The sequence below is a fragment of the Adiantum capillus-veneris genome, chromosome 9, assembly GCF_014529385.1.
Source record: "Adiantum capillus-veneris isolate H3 chromosome 9, ASM1452938v2, whole genome shotgun sequence".
NCBI lineage: Eukaryota > Viridiplantae > Streptophyta > Polypodiopsida > Polypodiales > Pteridaceae > Adiantum > Adiantum capillus-veneris.
Window position 1 is genome coordinate 55899055 of NC_140939.1, and position 15656 is coordinate 55914710.

Sequence of the window (15656 nt, forward strand, 5' to 3'; positions counted from 1 at the left end):
ATGTTGAATTTCCAGCTATGCTGAAAATGGCATAGTTAGCCTACGAAGCCGGTGGACTCCTGCAAAAAGCTGTTTCGCGTCAACGGTTGTCGGCTCAGCCTACTGAAAACTAAGCCTCGCGTGACCACAGCCTTAGGAATGTGTCGTGGGCTAGGCTATTGGTCTTGACTCTGCAGCCTATTGACTATCCCATGGGGACCAGCATTAAGATCATGTCTGAACGCTTCGTCTCTACTCTAAACAGCCGTGAAGGAGACTTGAGTCACTCCACTCACTCGAGAGAAAGAGAGAGCGCGAGAGATGGTGGAGCCCTCGTTCACAACCACCAACAAAAGGGTGGTCGCCGCTGGTCGGGGGAAAGTACACAGCCTCCACAGCAAGCTTTTGTAAGGAGTTTCTTCATCGCCCACACACAGAGAGAGAGAGAGAGAGAGAGAGAGAGAGAGAGAGAGAGAGAGGTGGCCGCATGCTTTTGTGAGAGAGAATGCCTTGCGGCGGCTTGCGCTGTGTATGTGAAAAAGAGAGCTCACTACTTACTTAGTAAGTCTCTGTGTCAGCGTGCTGCGGCAGCTCCCGCAATGCCAAGCCCGAATCTTTCAGCTGTCTACAAGGTGCATTTTCGTTCTGCTTTCTCCTGCGGTTTCTTTGAGCCTTTTCCAATCGTCTGTTGTCTCGAAAGGAGAAAGTTGTGGAGGGTCGATCCATCTTTGATTTGTGTGCAGCTGAATGAGGACCTCTACTTAATGTGGGAGTTTGCTGAACTTATTCGTGGAATTTGCGCGCGCACACACACACACACACACACACACACACACACACAGAGAGAGAGAGAGAGAGAGAGAGAGAGAGAGAGAGAGAGAGAGAGAGAGAGAGAGAGAGAGAGAGAGAGAGAGAGAGAACAACTGCATTCACAAGCAGCATTGTTTCCGGGTTCTTTGGGGCGTTCCAAATTTGCAGCACTCATAGATGACTTTGTTGCTTTCCAGCAGACGGTTTCGCTTGGGGGTTCGGATCTCTTGAGAGATCCTATAACACCATTTTTGCACGTTTATTTGCTTTGTCCATGCTAATATCTTTGCCAACCGTTTGCTTCATTTGGAACGGGCAACATTTCTTCTTGCCAATTTTCTGCAATAATGGCACAGGGTGTAGGCACATGCACAAGAGGATTATTTGGGTTAAGGACAGTAATTTTATGCATCAATTTCTCCTTTCAGCTCACCCAGTTTATATCAGTGTTCTCCAATGACAGGACAGGGTGTATGTGATTCAATGTGAAGGAGCAGTTGAGCTAAGCCAGTCTTTTTTGGACTCAATGCAGCATCAATCTTCCTGAGACAAGGCACGTGCTGGGCTTTTTGGCCTGTCCAAGTACCAAAGATATCTTACCTCTTTCTTTTCTGTGTATAAAAAATCATTTCGTTATGAGAAAGTTAGGTGATCTCCAGTTAACCGTTGGCTATATAATTTCGTTATTTCAAAACCTTGTTCTACGTATCGCACAGTCTGCATTACATTTCCAATCTCCGCTCAAAGCCTAGGCACAAGCGAGCTTGAAAAAACGCAGCTGAGGCTTTGGCGCTCGACCGCAGCGTCCGTTTTTCTCTCTAAATTCGCAGCGTCTGTCATGCTAGAAACGTTGGAAATGGTGGTACTAGCTCACTGTGCTGGTGACACCTCTTGTGGGGGTTATGGAGTTGCTTGTGGCTTGCTTCGAGTAGGAGATGCACTAATGCTCATGAACTTACCCAAAGCAACATAATAGGGGGCTAATCTTTACACGGTCTTGCTTAAATTGCAGGAAGCTGCATGTATTTCTTCACTGTCAAGGAAAAATGCATGATTCAAGGTCAACCAGACGTCTACACCTGGTGAGTATTTACTTATACTTTCTTATAAATTAACAATTGCTGGCTGAAGGGTAATGTAACTGCTATTTTAGCCTATGCTATTGTAGCCTATTGTTCAAATATGTGATGGCCCGAGATAAGGTACTCCAGCAAAGCCTAAGAGAATGTAGCTTGATGTGAAAGAGATCTTTTGAAACAGCCAGCAAATTGAAACATAGAAGTGAGTCAATGCCACATGTAGACCTTCTATGTGTGTCATCTGGACATGCTACTATTACTTTAGAGCTAAGGGAAGTCTTGAAAACTAGGGGATCTTGGTTTGGCACTCTTGCAAAGTTGTTCAAAGGCAATGGATCCATCAGATAGAAGATATCTACCTTGCATAACCCTCTGGCAATTTCTAACCTCTTAGAATTGAGTTCTAGGGGAGCAGCAGCTTGGTCAACTCTTTCTGGCCCTCTCACATCTCTTGGGTATTTTCTCTCCCTCTCTCTCTGTCACAAACTAGTGACGTGGCTGGCCCCCGGACACACCCTCAGGCACACTATCGTGCCATGGCACGTGCATAATGTGAAAATAAGAATATCTACTCACTTTTAATGTTTATGATATGTGGGACCAAATGCGACAATATACATAGTGTGATATATGCGAAAATAGATGCCACGGTTGGAGTCATATACATACCTTGTTGGGCGGACGAGGCCCTAGACATGGCACTATGCCATGCTTTTTCACATAAATATATGCCTATTTTGCTTTAGGAATGTACAATTGTCAAGTGTATCGAAGTGGCACGCTCGTTTTGCCTAGAAAGTTCAATGCGGACAATCTCGGCCAAAAATAGCAGGTTACGTGCGCGGACGTAAAAGACGTGTCCAAAGTGATTACCAAGTGGGAAAACGAGGTTCAAGATCAAATTTGAGCCCAATGGGATTTTTCCACAAATTTAGGGATTTTTTCCACCTCGTTTGGGCTTTTTACAGATGAAAAGGGTTATTTTTGGTAAAAAATGGCTAAAAATGGCCTTAACATGGTAAAAAATAGCTCAAAATGCCACATCAACGATGGTGTCGTCGTTGCCTAAGTTGTGTGGGAAATTTTAGAGCCAAGAATGAGCTCATTTGGGCACATGAGCAAGGAGATGTAGCCATTCCTTTACAGGGTGCTAGTGCAGTCCCGTACCGATTCCACTACATGGTTGAGGTTGTGAGACCTCCAATTAGGGTTTTCCCTCCTCAAATAACTACTTGGGCTTCTCCAATAAAGTACTGAAGCTTCCATGAAATGGTCACGACGAAGAATCGAAGCGTATATTTAGGGTTTTTTAACAGGTTGAATGAGCACGGCATTTGTGCAATTGGGAGCGAGGCTACATCTAATCTTCACACACACAAGAATTTTGCGTTGATCTTGGTTCATTTTCAAAGTGGAGATTTCATGGCTGGAGTTTTGTTCTTTTTTAGTGTGTTTTTGGCTTCAAATCTTCTACGTCTTGCTTGATTTTGCTACAAATCCTCATAGTCAGAGGCTCGACGCTTTCCTAGTCGCACTGCGCACTTCTTGACACATTTTTGGTGAACCCGACGGGAAGTAGGCTAGGGTGAGGGTTCAAAAGCTTCATTGAAGGTCTCAAAACAAATGTTTAAAGCTTTGGAGCAACAAGAGCGACAGGGGGTTTGGTTTGATCCAGTCACAATGCAAATGTTTCAAGCTTTTGCAGTGTTTATGCAGCAGCAGCAAGCTGCGGAAAGGATGGAGCTTTCCTCAACCAAAGCGCTTCAATCTGTGGTGAAGAAAATGGACCAATTTAAAGGAAAAGATGTAACAAAGTGTCTTTGTGGATATGTAAAGGAGATGGAGCTTCACCGAGTGCCCGAAGCAGAGATGGTGCAAAGTTTTGAACTTGCTGTGGTTCCTGAGATCAGAGAGCATGTAAGGGGAATTAGAAATGAGCATGGGGCAACTTGGGAAGCATTCAAATTAGCCTTAAAAGAAGAGTATTTCATGGAAGACTCCGAAAGGATGACAAAGAGGACATTTTTAGAGTGGGTAGTTAGGCCAAAAGAGGGTCTTTCGCCTACGGAACTGCTAAGGGGATTTGAACGCCGATATGATCAATTGTCAAGGACTGAAAAGGCTACGCTAAACTCGGAGAAGACATAGCTCTTTTTGCAGGCCGCAGGTAAAGAGATTTAAGAGAACTTAGAGCTACTACTTGAGGATAAAGATGCAGAACAAGGCTTAAAGACTAATTGGAATGAAGTTGAAGATGCCATTTTGCTGCTAACTAAGGGACAACGACGAAGAGACAAGATGATAGTCAACCCTACTCTAAGTCCCAAGTGTTCCCGAGAGTCCTATAAAGCCTGTTATCGTGGTTTTAAAGAGTGACAAGTCCATTCTAGATGATATTGTCAAGGGAATGCAAGAGCTCAAGTTAAAACTTATAAGGCTAGAAGAAAAGGGGTAACCATCAAGACAATCTACAAGGCAAAGACCTCAAAACAAACAAGGCTTTGTAAATAGATGCATATGGTGCGATAGTACTGACATGGAAGGAGGGATTGTGAAAGTTATAAAGACGCTCTGACAAAGGAGCTTGTTTTCTTCAAAGTTGGCAAAAATCCACTTAAGTGAAACAGGTAAGCTCTTGGGGACAAACTTTGGCAAAGGCAGGATGAAGAAACTAGTTGAGGACATGGCTACTAGCCATGCCATCTCAATGGTTGAGGCAGCCGCCTATGGATTAAAGGTGGATTCTATTAAGAAAAAGGGATCAGTCAAGGTTGGAGAAGAGGAATCTAATGGTATTGGAGAGCTATCACCATGCGCTATAGAATCTGCTATGAAGGGTAAAATGACTACAGAGGTTTTACATGAAGCTGGAGACTGTAGTCGGCTAGAAACAGGTTGGAACGACCCTGTAGATTCTTTGTTAGTGCATGCGTACATTGCCAAATGTCAAGCAAATGAGGCCATTGTAGAAGAGAAACGTAGGCTGGAGAATGGGGATGAAGGGCCTTCAAAGCGGGCCACGAGGAGTGGAGGTAGAAATGATAGTGCCTCCTAGATCTCCTTCCTCGTAATAGATGCCTGTCTCCGAAGTGCCTATGCAGGAAGCCTCTAAAGAAAAGAAGAAAGAAGCAACGAAAGCTAAAGCAAAGGGTCCGGCCTACAAGCTATAATTCGACATAGAGGCAACGACAGATCTCAAAAAGGTTTTGGAAGAGAGAATTCTAAACAGTAAGGTGGAATTTACCTTGGGTGAGGTCCTTGGTATAGCAAAGCGGGAATTCCACGAAGAAATTATTGATATCATAAAGAGGAAGCGACAGTCTCTTACTGAATGTGTCCATGTACAGGGTGAAGGAGAGACTTTAAATGCACAGGGAGTACAAGTCTATGGCGAACAAAGTGATGAAACTATTGTTGGATGCTACAAGTTTAGGGGAGCAGTAAAACACGTTCGCTTCTTGGATGATGAAGATGAAGTCGAGACCACTCACAAGAGTTACTACTTAGGCAAGAGCAACTACTGAGACCTTGGTAAAAGTGGGAGACTTAGAAGAGCCATACATTGCATTGATAGATCATGGGTCAAAGATTAACCTCATGTCAAAGAGTCTTTATCAAAAAGAAAAATGGCCAATTGATATAAATCATGGATGGACGATTCGTGCAGCAAACAACTCATCAGGGGAGCTGTACGGAGTTTGTCCAAATGTTAAGGTGACTATAGGGGATGTGAAAGATGACCAAAATTTCTTTGTATAGGAGATGTCCACATACCTTTTTATCCTTGGGCAGCAATACATCACTGCTACTCGCATGGAAACCAAGGTAATGGACGATGGGTCAGCTTATGCTAGGATAAGGAGCAGGGATGGGAAGCGTTCTGTACAATTCCTTACTGTTTGTGTGGACCATGAAAAGAACCGTGAAAGTCTTAGAGAGCAACCCTTGCCAAAGACAAATAAAGAATTGAAGGACTACAGGGATACGAGGGGTTTTGGCCATGTACCATTGTAGAGCGGGATTACAGTGGTACAAGAAGAGAAAGGTTCTCGCATGATGTATATGCAAAGGAAACATTTTCTACAGGTCTTATAGGATATCAGACTATGGATCTATCGCTTTTATAGAGTGTGAGGACTTAAAGCGGGGTGAACGACGACATGTAAATAGTGTACAAAGAGGTTTGAAGATGAATGGTTTGCTAGAAGATGATGAATGCATTGCAGGTGTGTTTGATGAGTGTTTGTTTGTGGATACTATGCAAGATTTGGAGTCTTTAGTGGATTGCAATTTGCGTATGGGAAGTGAGGTCGTGAAAGTATGCTCAATAGAAATGTACAAGGTCATTGAGGATTTAAAAAATGCTCAAGGTGTTGATGTACGAGTGGAGACTAAGTATAAGTCTGTGGCAAAGAAAGTGAAACCAGTGGCATTACTTCTACCAAAAGATTGCACAAATAAGATGGAGCAAGCTGCTTTGCAACCTAGCCTTCGTGGCCCAAGTAAGATTGGACACAAGTTCACATAGAATTCCTTGAATGAGTTAAAGGTTGGTTGCGAGAACAGTTTGACAAAAGCTGAAAAGATATGCTTTAAAGGCATGCTTGCCAAACATGGAAAAGCTTTTGCATTTGCGCCTTATGAGATAGGGTGTGTTGATCCATCCATTGTTGCTCCAATGGTGATTTTCACTATCCCTCATATACCTTGGAACTTGAGGCCTATTCCTGTTCCAAAGGTTCATTTGTCAAAACTCATTGAGTTGCATAATGAAAAGATAAAGATGGGTATTTTGGAGCCTTCTTGTGCTCCATATTCAAACAGGTGGTTCACAGTTCCGAAGAAAAATGGTTCTTTACGCTTTATTCAGGATATGCAACCTGTAAATAAGGTGACAATCAGAAATGTGGGTATAGGACCAGTTGTCGATGAGTTTGCAGAGGCATTTGCAGGAAGGGCAATATATTCTATGGGAGATTTGTACTCAGGGTATGATCAGTTCCAACTAGCAATGGAAAGCAGAGACCTGACTACCATGAGGACACCCTTGGGTTTAGTAAGAATATGCACCTTACCTCAGGGGGCAACTAATTCAGTTGCACATATGATGAATGGTATGAACAAAGTCCTACGTGACTTCATACCGCAAACTACAATGCCTTTCCTTGATAATGTGCCAATCAAAGGATGTGATGTAAACGATATAGATGTGGCTATGGACTCGAGGGGGTGCCGCAAATATGTGGCAAACCATATCAATGATTGTGATAATATCTTGTTAAGGTTGGAAGAGGTGAACCTTACCTTGTCTGGCCAAAAGTTAGTGTTTGGTGTGAATGAAGTTCTTATTGTGGGACATATGTGCGGGCCATATGGTAGATGGCCTTGTCAAACAAAGATTGATGTAATTCAAAGAATGAAAGAGACATGTATTAATGTAACTGAGGTTCGAAGGTTCTTGGGTGCATGTGTGTTCTATGTTATTTGGATTCGACATTATGCGCTTGTGGTAGAACCTTTGTATCAACTTTTGAGAAAGAACCAAAAGTTTCAATGGAAAGAAATGCATACCCATGCCATGAGAAAATTAAAGAAGTTGCTGCTTTATGTCTCCAACTTTGAGGAAAGCAAACTATGAATGTGGAAGATATGTAATTGTGACAGTGGATACTAGCCCCACAGGAATTGGATGGGCGATTGGGCAAGACAATGATGATGGCAAGCGATATGTGGTGAGATTTGGAGCAAAAGTCCTAAGTGCTCGTCAACGCAACTATCCACAGGTAAAAAGAGAGTTATGGGGAGTAGTCACAGCTTTGAAATGTGAAAGAGTATTTGATAGGGGCAAATGTAATAGTGGAGACTGATTGTCTACCCCTTCTTGGAATGATCACAAGCTGCTCAACTCTCGACATTGCTATGTTGAGATGGATTGCCTACATAAAGTCCTCGAATCCAAAATTTAAGCAGATTGCAGGGAAAGATAATCCAATTGCGGATATGCTTTCAAGAGCAAGGTATGAAAATGAAGTAGACATGGTTTATCGAGGGCGATGATGTAGGCACACAGTTCTATAGTATCTCTCATGCCAAGGGTATCATGTTTGCCTGTCAAATGTACTTGAGTCATTTACAGAGGACCTATATCAAGGTGACTGGTTGCTCATTGGACGCTATCTGAGCACTTTGACAAGGCAAGAAGGGTGGTGTAACAGACTTGGACACTCCAAGTCAAGAATCAACCGCGACAGCTTGTTTTGAAGTGGTTATTTGGTGCTGTCGCGGTTGATTCTTGACTTGGAGTGTCCAAGTCTGTTACAGGTGGAGTGATCAAGAGTTCAAAAGAATACGGAGAAAGGTCTATGGATACTTTTTGAAAGATGGGTACTTATGGAAGCGTCCAAAACAAAGAAATGGAATGCCGATGAGAGTCGTGAATGATAAGGACGCTCAAAATGAGCTTATGAAAAGTTTCATGAGAGTCGTTACGTTGAACATAGAGGTGTATGGGCCACCTTTACTAATGTGGGTATGTATAAAGATGTATCTCACTTTGTGGAGTCCTGTGAAACCTGTCAAATGTATTAAAATGTACGTCATCGTGATGGGTTGCACCCTACTTACCCATTGGCCATGCATTACAAGTGGGTAGTAGATCTCGTTACAATGCCATTGGGCTTATGGCAAATGAGGTACATACTGCTTACACGGGAAGATTTAACCAACCAAGTTGAAGGTCATGCTCTAAGAACGAAAAGCACAGAAGGGGTATGTAAGCTTCTCTTGGATGATGTAATTAGCCGTTATGGCTGTGTTGGGAAAATAACAGCGGACAGGGGTTAGTTGGATGCTGACAAAGCAAGGGAGTTTTTCTCTAGGTTGGGCATTAAACTTGCTCTCACTACTACTGCATATAATCTTGAGGGAAATGGTAAATCAGAGCGTGGGCATCCTCCTATTATTAAAGCTTTGGCTAAGGCCTACAAAGGTAAAATGGGAGAGTGGCCTAGGTTATTGCCTTATGCTTTATGGGCTGATCGTACAACTCATAGCTCAGTTACTGGTTATATGCCTTTTGAGTTGATGTATGGTCAGAAACCTATAATGTCAATCGAGGATGTAATTCCCACATGGAATGTATTGCCTTGGGAAGATGGAATGAGTAGGGAAGACCTTGCTTTGTGCATACAACAATTAGAAAGAAGGCCTCAAGATATCGAGAATGCAATAGCACTATTAAAAGGTGCAAGGTTAAAGAATAAAGACAGATTTGATAAGAGGCATAGACTCAGACCTAAAGCTATTGAGGAAGGTGATTGGGTGTTGGTGTATGACAGTAGTCTTGACAACCAGCATTCAACAATAAGAAAGCTTTCAAAGAGATGGTTTGGTCCTTATGTGGTTCAGCATGTACATGGGAATGCGACTTACACCTTGCATGAATTAGATGGGGCAAAAATGAAGATTCCCATCGCAGGGAAAAGAATCAAGTTATTCAAAAGAAGAGGTGATACAGATCCCTTTGATTCATAGGAAAGTTAGAATGAAGGCTCTGATGAAAATTTTATGGATGTGGATGAAGAACAAGAGGATGATGTGCTAGATTTTGTTGTGAGTGATGATGAAATCGACATGTATATGGACTTAAATGAAGACTGAACTTGCTGCAAAAAGATATGTGTGGCACATGCCGGAGGATGTGCAGGGTTTCGAGGGGGTGGATGTCGTGCCATGGCACGTGCATAATGTGAAAATAAGAATATCTACCCACTCTTAATGTTTATGATGTGTGGGACCAAATGCTACAATGTACATAGTGTGATATATGCGAAAATAGATGCCACGGTTGGAGTCATGTACATACCTTGTCGGGCGGACGAGGCCCTAGACGTGGCACTATGGCATGCTTTTTCACATAAATATATGCCTATTTTGCTTTAGAAGTGTACAAATGTCACGTGAATTGAAGTGGTACGCTCGTTTTGCCTAGAAAGTTCAATGCGGACAATCTCGGCCAAAAATAGCAGGTTTCGTGTGCGGACGTAAAAGATGTGTCCAAAGTGCTTCCCAAGTAGGAAAATGAGGTTCAAGATGAAATTTGAGGCCAATGGGATTTTTCCACAAATTTAGGGATTTTTCCCAGCTCGTTTGGGCTTTTTACGGACAAAAAGGAGGTATTTTTGGGTAAAAAATGGCTATGAATGGCCTCAACATGGTCAAAAATAGCCTAAGAATAGCTCAAAATGCCACATCATCGACGGTGCCATCGTTGCCTAAGTTGTGTGGGAAATTTTAGAGCCAAGAATGAGCTCATTTGGGCACATGAGCAAGGAGATACAACCATTCCTTTACAGGGTGCTAGTGCAGTCCCGTGCTGCTTCCACTATATGGTTGAGGCTGTGAGGCCTCCAATTAGGGTTTCCCCTCCTCAAATAACTACTTGGGCTTCTCCAATAAAGCACTGAAGCTTCCATGAAATGGTCACGACGAAGAATCAAAGCGTATATTTAGGGTTTTTAACAGGTTGAATGAGCACTGCATCTGTGCAATTGGGAGCGAGGCTACACCTAATCTTTACACACAAGAATTTTGAGTTGATATTGGTTCATTTTCAAAGTGGAGATTTCATGGCTGCAATTTTATTCTTTTTTAGTGTGTTTTTGGCTTCAATCTTCTACGTCTTGCTTGATTTTGCTATGAATCCTCACAGTCATAGGCCCGACGCTTTCCTAGTCGCACTGCGCACTTCTTGACAACGCTGCCCAGATATTGCGCCGACAGGCTGACATGTGGCACTGTACGAACGCCGCAATTTTTGCTGACTGCTCCGCAAAACGCGCTGGGCTGTTGACGTGGCAGAATGTACGGAATTCTGTAATTCGCGCTAGCTGCTTTACATTGGTAGATTTTGGGGATAATTGCTTTTGAGCTATAAAGCTTTTGAATTAGAGATTTTTGGGGCTCTGCTTTTGGGCATCCCTTGTAACCTTTATAATGAACCCAAGGGGGCTCACTCTGCAAAGCATCTGGACGCAGTCTGAGAGCGAGCACCCGCAAGAGTTGTACTATGCTCAAAGATTAATATAAAAAGAAATACCGAAAGGGACGTCAGTCTTTGGGGCCAATATCTCTAGGCACGGAACTACACCGGGCCGTGTCGACTCAAGTGTGAATGGTGAACTGTTTTGAAGTGAATATCTGCTGTGTCGGGTAGAAACTTGACTTGGGTGTTCAAGTTTGTTATAGTGGCATCAGAGCATAGAAAGATTTTTCTTCTATAGAGGATCCGATCCTTTTTGCAGCGCACACAGCTTTTGGGAAAGAATCTTCGTGTCCCGACCCCGGACTTATTAGCCACTCCCACCCTTCATACATCGCGCATCGGACGCACTCCTGTCTTCATCGCTCTGTCTTACAGGGCATAAAGTCATAAAAAATCCCAGATTACACATGGGTTCTCGTGAAGGATCTAACAGAGATGACACCTCTCAGTACGAAGGCAAAGAAAAGTTGAAAATTCGGCACGGGAACTGAAGAAAAGAATGAAGATTTGGGCATTATTTTTTTTCGGACAAGTTTGCCAAAAAGGAGTACATACGTCAACTGCAGATTGACATATGTGTGAACAGATTGATTAAGTACTCCAGGGACCCGAGATTGGAGAAACATCTGAAGAATTACCCGATTGATAAGATTTACTCGAGATGGCGTGTGGCCATTGCTTCTCCTCTCAGGTAGGAAGGAAAGCGAAAAGACAGACGAGTGCAGAAAAGTGGAACCTGTACTCACAGAAAGACATGGACAAGCACTCTTGAAAAGAAGCACTTCTACAGAGCCAACCAATATGACTTCTTCGAAGACAAGAGCAAGAAAACAAAAGAATTTAAAGAAGGTGGAAAGTCGATTAAATTTGAATCCTTTTGTGGGTTCCGAGATGCTCAAACATGGTGGTCCACTCTTCTTCTGAGGAAGGAAGCTCCAGTGACATGGTTGAAATTCAAAAGGCTCTTTATTTTCTTCTTGGCTGACTCGGGAGTATGAACGAGATATACAAACTGCTTGGAATCATCTTCGGATGACCAAGGGAGATTCTTTGGATGCTCATTGCGAGAGATTTTGGAGCTCTTTTCTACAAGCCTCTTCATTTAAGAAGGTCTCGCTTAAAGAACAGATTGAGCGGTTTTGCTGCGGACTTCCTATAGAGATCCGAGACTACTGTTTGGAACACAAGTCAAATTCTATTCAAGAGTTGATGGGTCATGCGAAACGGGGTTTTGCGATACATTCGGGAAATTGACTTATCCCACTGATGAGATCTTGACTCAGAGAACCCAACAGACCTCTCACAATGAAAATAGAAAGAGAAAGAGTTCCCATGACAAAGAAAAGAAAGATACACTGTCAAAGTCGACAATGCGGAAGCATAGAGACCAAGGGGAGTGAGCACGAGAGAGAGAGAGAACGAGAGAGTCTCCTGAACCAATCAACCTTGGCTATGAATAATTGAATGTGTATACAATGGAGGCAAGGGGTTGTTTATATAGCACCCTCAATAAATTGCCCTACCCAAGACTTTGACAAATAAGTAAGATAAATACCTAAAAGCCAAACTAAATAATGGGATCACATTGGGTAGTTTACTTGAGATGCCTAAACTTTAACACCCTCTGTGCAGCTCATAGTGGACATCAATAGTGAGACCAAGTCGATGAAGAAGCTACCATGGACCATAGTTACCTGGAACGCGGAACAGCGTAACCGCGAAACGTTTCAAGGCCGAAACGTCTCACCCTGAAACGCTACGTTTCACCACGAAATGTTTCAGTCCAAACGAGAGCACAGTGAAACGTGAGAGCGAAACGTGCGTTTAGCGACTTTGAAACTAAAACTATGGTAACCTGTTGTTAGTGAAACGGCTTGTGTTTCACTTGGTGAGCGAAACGTTTCAAGGCCCGAAACGTTTCACCTGTCCTGCCTGTCAAAACGCGTTTCATGGTGACATTGACGCGGAACAGGAATGGCAACGGGATCCCCCGCGGAACTGGGGAACGATGAGGGGTCTGGAACGGGAACGGCGCGGAACGGGAGGCATAAAAACACCCAAATAATGCAATTTTAAGCTCTGTGTGATTGAATAATAGTAGTGTCAGAGTACTTTGACTCTAATACTCACAAAAAGCTTGATTTGAAGACCACTCAACCTTACTATGGCCAACGTGTGTCGTATAGACTTGAGAGCTTGAGGGGGAAGGGATGTAGAGAGAGAGAGAGAGAGAGAGAGAGAGAGAGAGAGAGAGAGAGAGAGAGAGAGAGAGAGAGAGAGAGAGAGAGAGAGAGAGAGAGAGCGCTTAAAAGTGGGAGACTCGACTCTCGAGAGAGCTTGAGAGAGAGGGGGAAAGGGAGAGAGCCTTGTCGACTCTACAGTCTAGAGTCTAGACTAATGAGGCTAGAGCTTGAGAGTCAAGACTCGAGACTCGAGAGGGTAGAGCTTGAGCTTTGACCCTTGAAAGCTTGTGTGCACTGTGAAGGTAAGGGGTGGAGGGAAGGGCATTTAAGAAGGGGGAGCCTCACAAGATAAAGCTCAAATATCTGAAAATCTGCCATTTCCAGCCGTTCCGGTACCAAATCCCCCTGCAGAACGTCTGGCCGTTCCGGGCCATGAAAACCCTCTGGAATGCCGTTCCGGCATTCCCAGCCCACAGGGGGGCGTTCCCTTGTAACTCTGCCATGGACACCCCAACACCGGCTGGGATACTGGTTACTCCGTGGTGTTACTCTCCTCAACTTTGTACCTGAAAGGGAATGCCATCTTGAGCATCTGTTGCCTTTGTAGAAACTTTGAACCAGTAATCCCCATTTGTGAACTATGAACACATCACATCCAAAATATAAAACTCCAAGATAATGAACTGTTGGAACACATCTTGGCCATAATCTGACCAACAACAATGGATTGGTGCACTCATCCATAGTGTTTTAGACGTTTGATTGGTTCCCTGCCAGATGCATGTGCATTGAACTCCGACCTATAGGTCCAAACACCAATAACTTGAACTCCAACACAAGGGTCCAAATTAATTATAGGGAGCATGTGGTTGCCCCTCTCTGCCACTCACAAGTCTTTCTCTGGTTGAAGCTAGTGGTGACACCGATTTTCATGTGTAAGGTGCAGCGGAAGTAAATGCTGAACTTTGCTCAAGATGAGTGCTCCGAAGTGTGCTCAAGGGTTCCTTTTACTTACGGAAGGGAGAGCCTTCCGTTCCTTATGTGAGAGAATGCAAATGGTCACAAACAAAGTGGATAAACACTGTGAATGAAGGTGCTGAGACTGAGAGATAGAGAGAGAAGAATACGACACCAGAATGATACGACACCAGAATGTTGTTAAACCCTCCTCCGAAGTAGTGTAACAAGGAACAGGGCGAACACAGCCCAAACGTTTCGAAACGGCGTTCCGCACGAGTCTCATTCCCGAAACGGAAAGGCGATCTGTTGCGGCGGGGATCTGTTGCGAGAAGGTGAGATCTGCGAGGTTTGGGGGCTGCAGTACGGAGTCTGACTGTTGAAAACTGAAAACGCTGATGCACTAGATGGTTCTGTCGCCGGGAATGTGCAAAACGCTGAGGTTGGTCTGCAATGCAAACGCGTTGGGCTGATCTGCTGCTTGATACAAAAACGCTAGGGAGTCTGCTATGATGTGCTGTCGCCAGGCTTCATTTGCAACTGCAAAACGCTGGGCTGATCTGCAAATGCTGGAAACACTGGCTTCTTTGGTGGCTGAAAACGCTAGGTTGCTTGCCGGGGGAGTCTTGTTGAGAAGGTGCTCTGTTGGACACTTGGTCCCTGCTGCCTCTTCTGCTAGAAAGTGCTAGCGCTAGGTTTTCTTATATATTGGCTTGGCTAAATTGCCCTACCCAGTTTCCCAACAAAGTCACTTATTAATAATAAGTGAAAAAGGGCTAAAATAGGGAAAATAGGTCTGTGCACTGTAAAAATGCTCCTGATGGGTTCCGATGGTAATCTGATGCTCATGCTGTGTGCAACCAGAGGATATGCATCTACTCTAAGTGCCTGGACATGCACGGTCTGTGAACAGACTCACAAAAAAGCCAAAACACTTCCTAAGCTAGGCTAACTGAACCCTTGTCATGATGTCACGTGACACATCCAACCCTATGTGTCCGTGGACAAGCTACAGCATAACAGGGTTCAGTCAGCCCAGTCAGTCTAGCTTAGAAGTATCTGGCACTTTTTGTGAGTCTATTCGTAGACCATGCATGCCCAGTCACTGAGTGTAGATGCATATCCTCTAGTTGCACACAGCATGATCATCAGTATTCCCATCAGAATCCATTAGAATCAGTTAGGGGATTTTTCCAGTGCATTTAGCCTATTTTACCTATTTTTGGCATTTTTCACTTATTATTTTTAAGTGACTTTCCAACAAAAGTAGGTAGGGCAATTTTGCTAAGAAAATATACAAGCAAACCCAAGTTAGCACTTTCTGGCAGAAGAGGCAGGAGGAGCTCCCCACTCAACAGGCATCTTCTCTGCAAGAACCCCAAGCCTGGCGTTTTCCTCTCCCACTGTCTTGGCGTTTTTGGTCTTCATCATCGCCTACAATAAGCCCTAGCGTTTCCAGATTGGTGTCGCCCACAGTCTCTCTAGCCCATGGTGTTTTCAGATTTGCTCCATTGCCAGCACCCTCACAGTTTCAGGGTTTTCACTAACGCTACACAGGTGAACCAGCTTTTTCATTTTCAGCCATTAACAAAGTCAGTGCAGCAG

At 43.8% G+C, this 15656-nt stretch overlaps 1 protein-coding gene across 5 annotated transcripts in view; it reads left to right on the forward strand.

Moving 5' to 3' along the window:
• The first annotated feature begins 268 nt into the window (after nt 1-268).
• LOC147450509 (filament-like plant protein 4) overlaps nt 269-15656 on the forward strand; it is an 85039-nt gene continuing 69651 nt past the window's right edge. The window contains exons 1-3 of one of the 5 annotated variants that reach the window (XM_086519733.1): nt 269-386; nt 1253-1346; nt 1806-1871. The gene's annotated coding sequence lies outside the window, so the exon portion shown is untranslated. The other 4 variants (XM_086519731.1, XM_086519730.1, XM_086519732.1 and 1 more) reach the window with 4 other exon arrangements.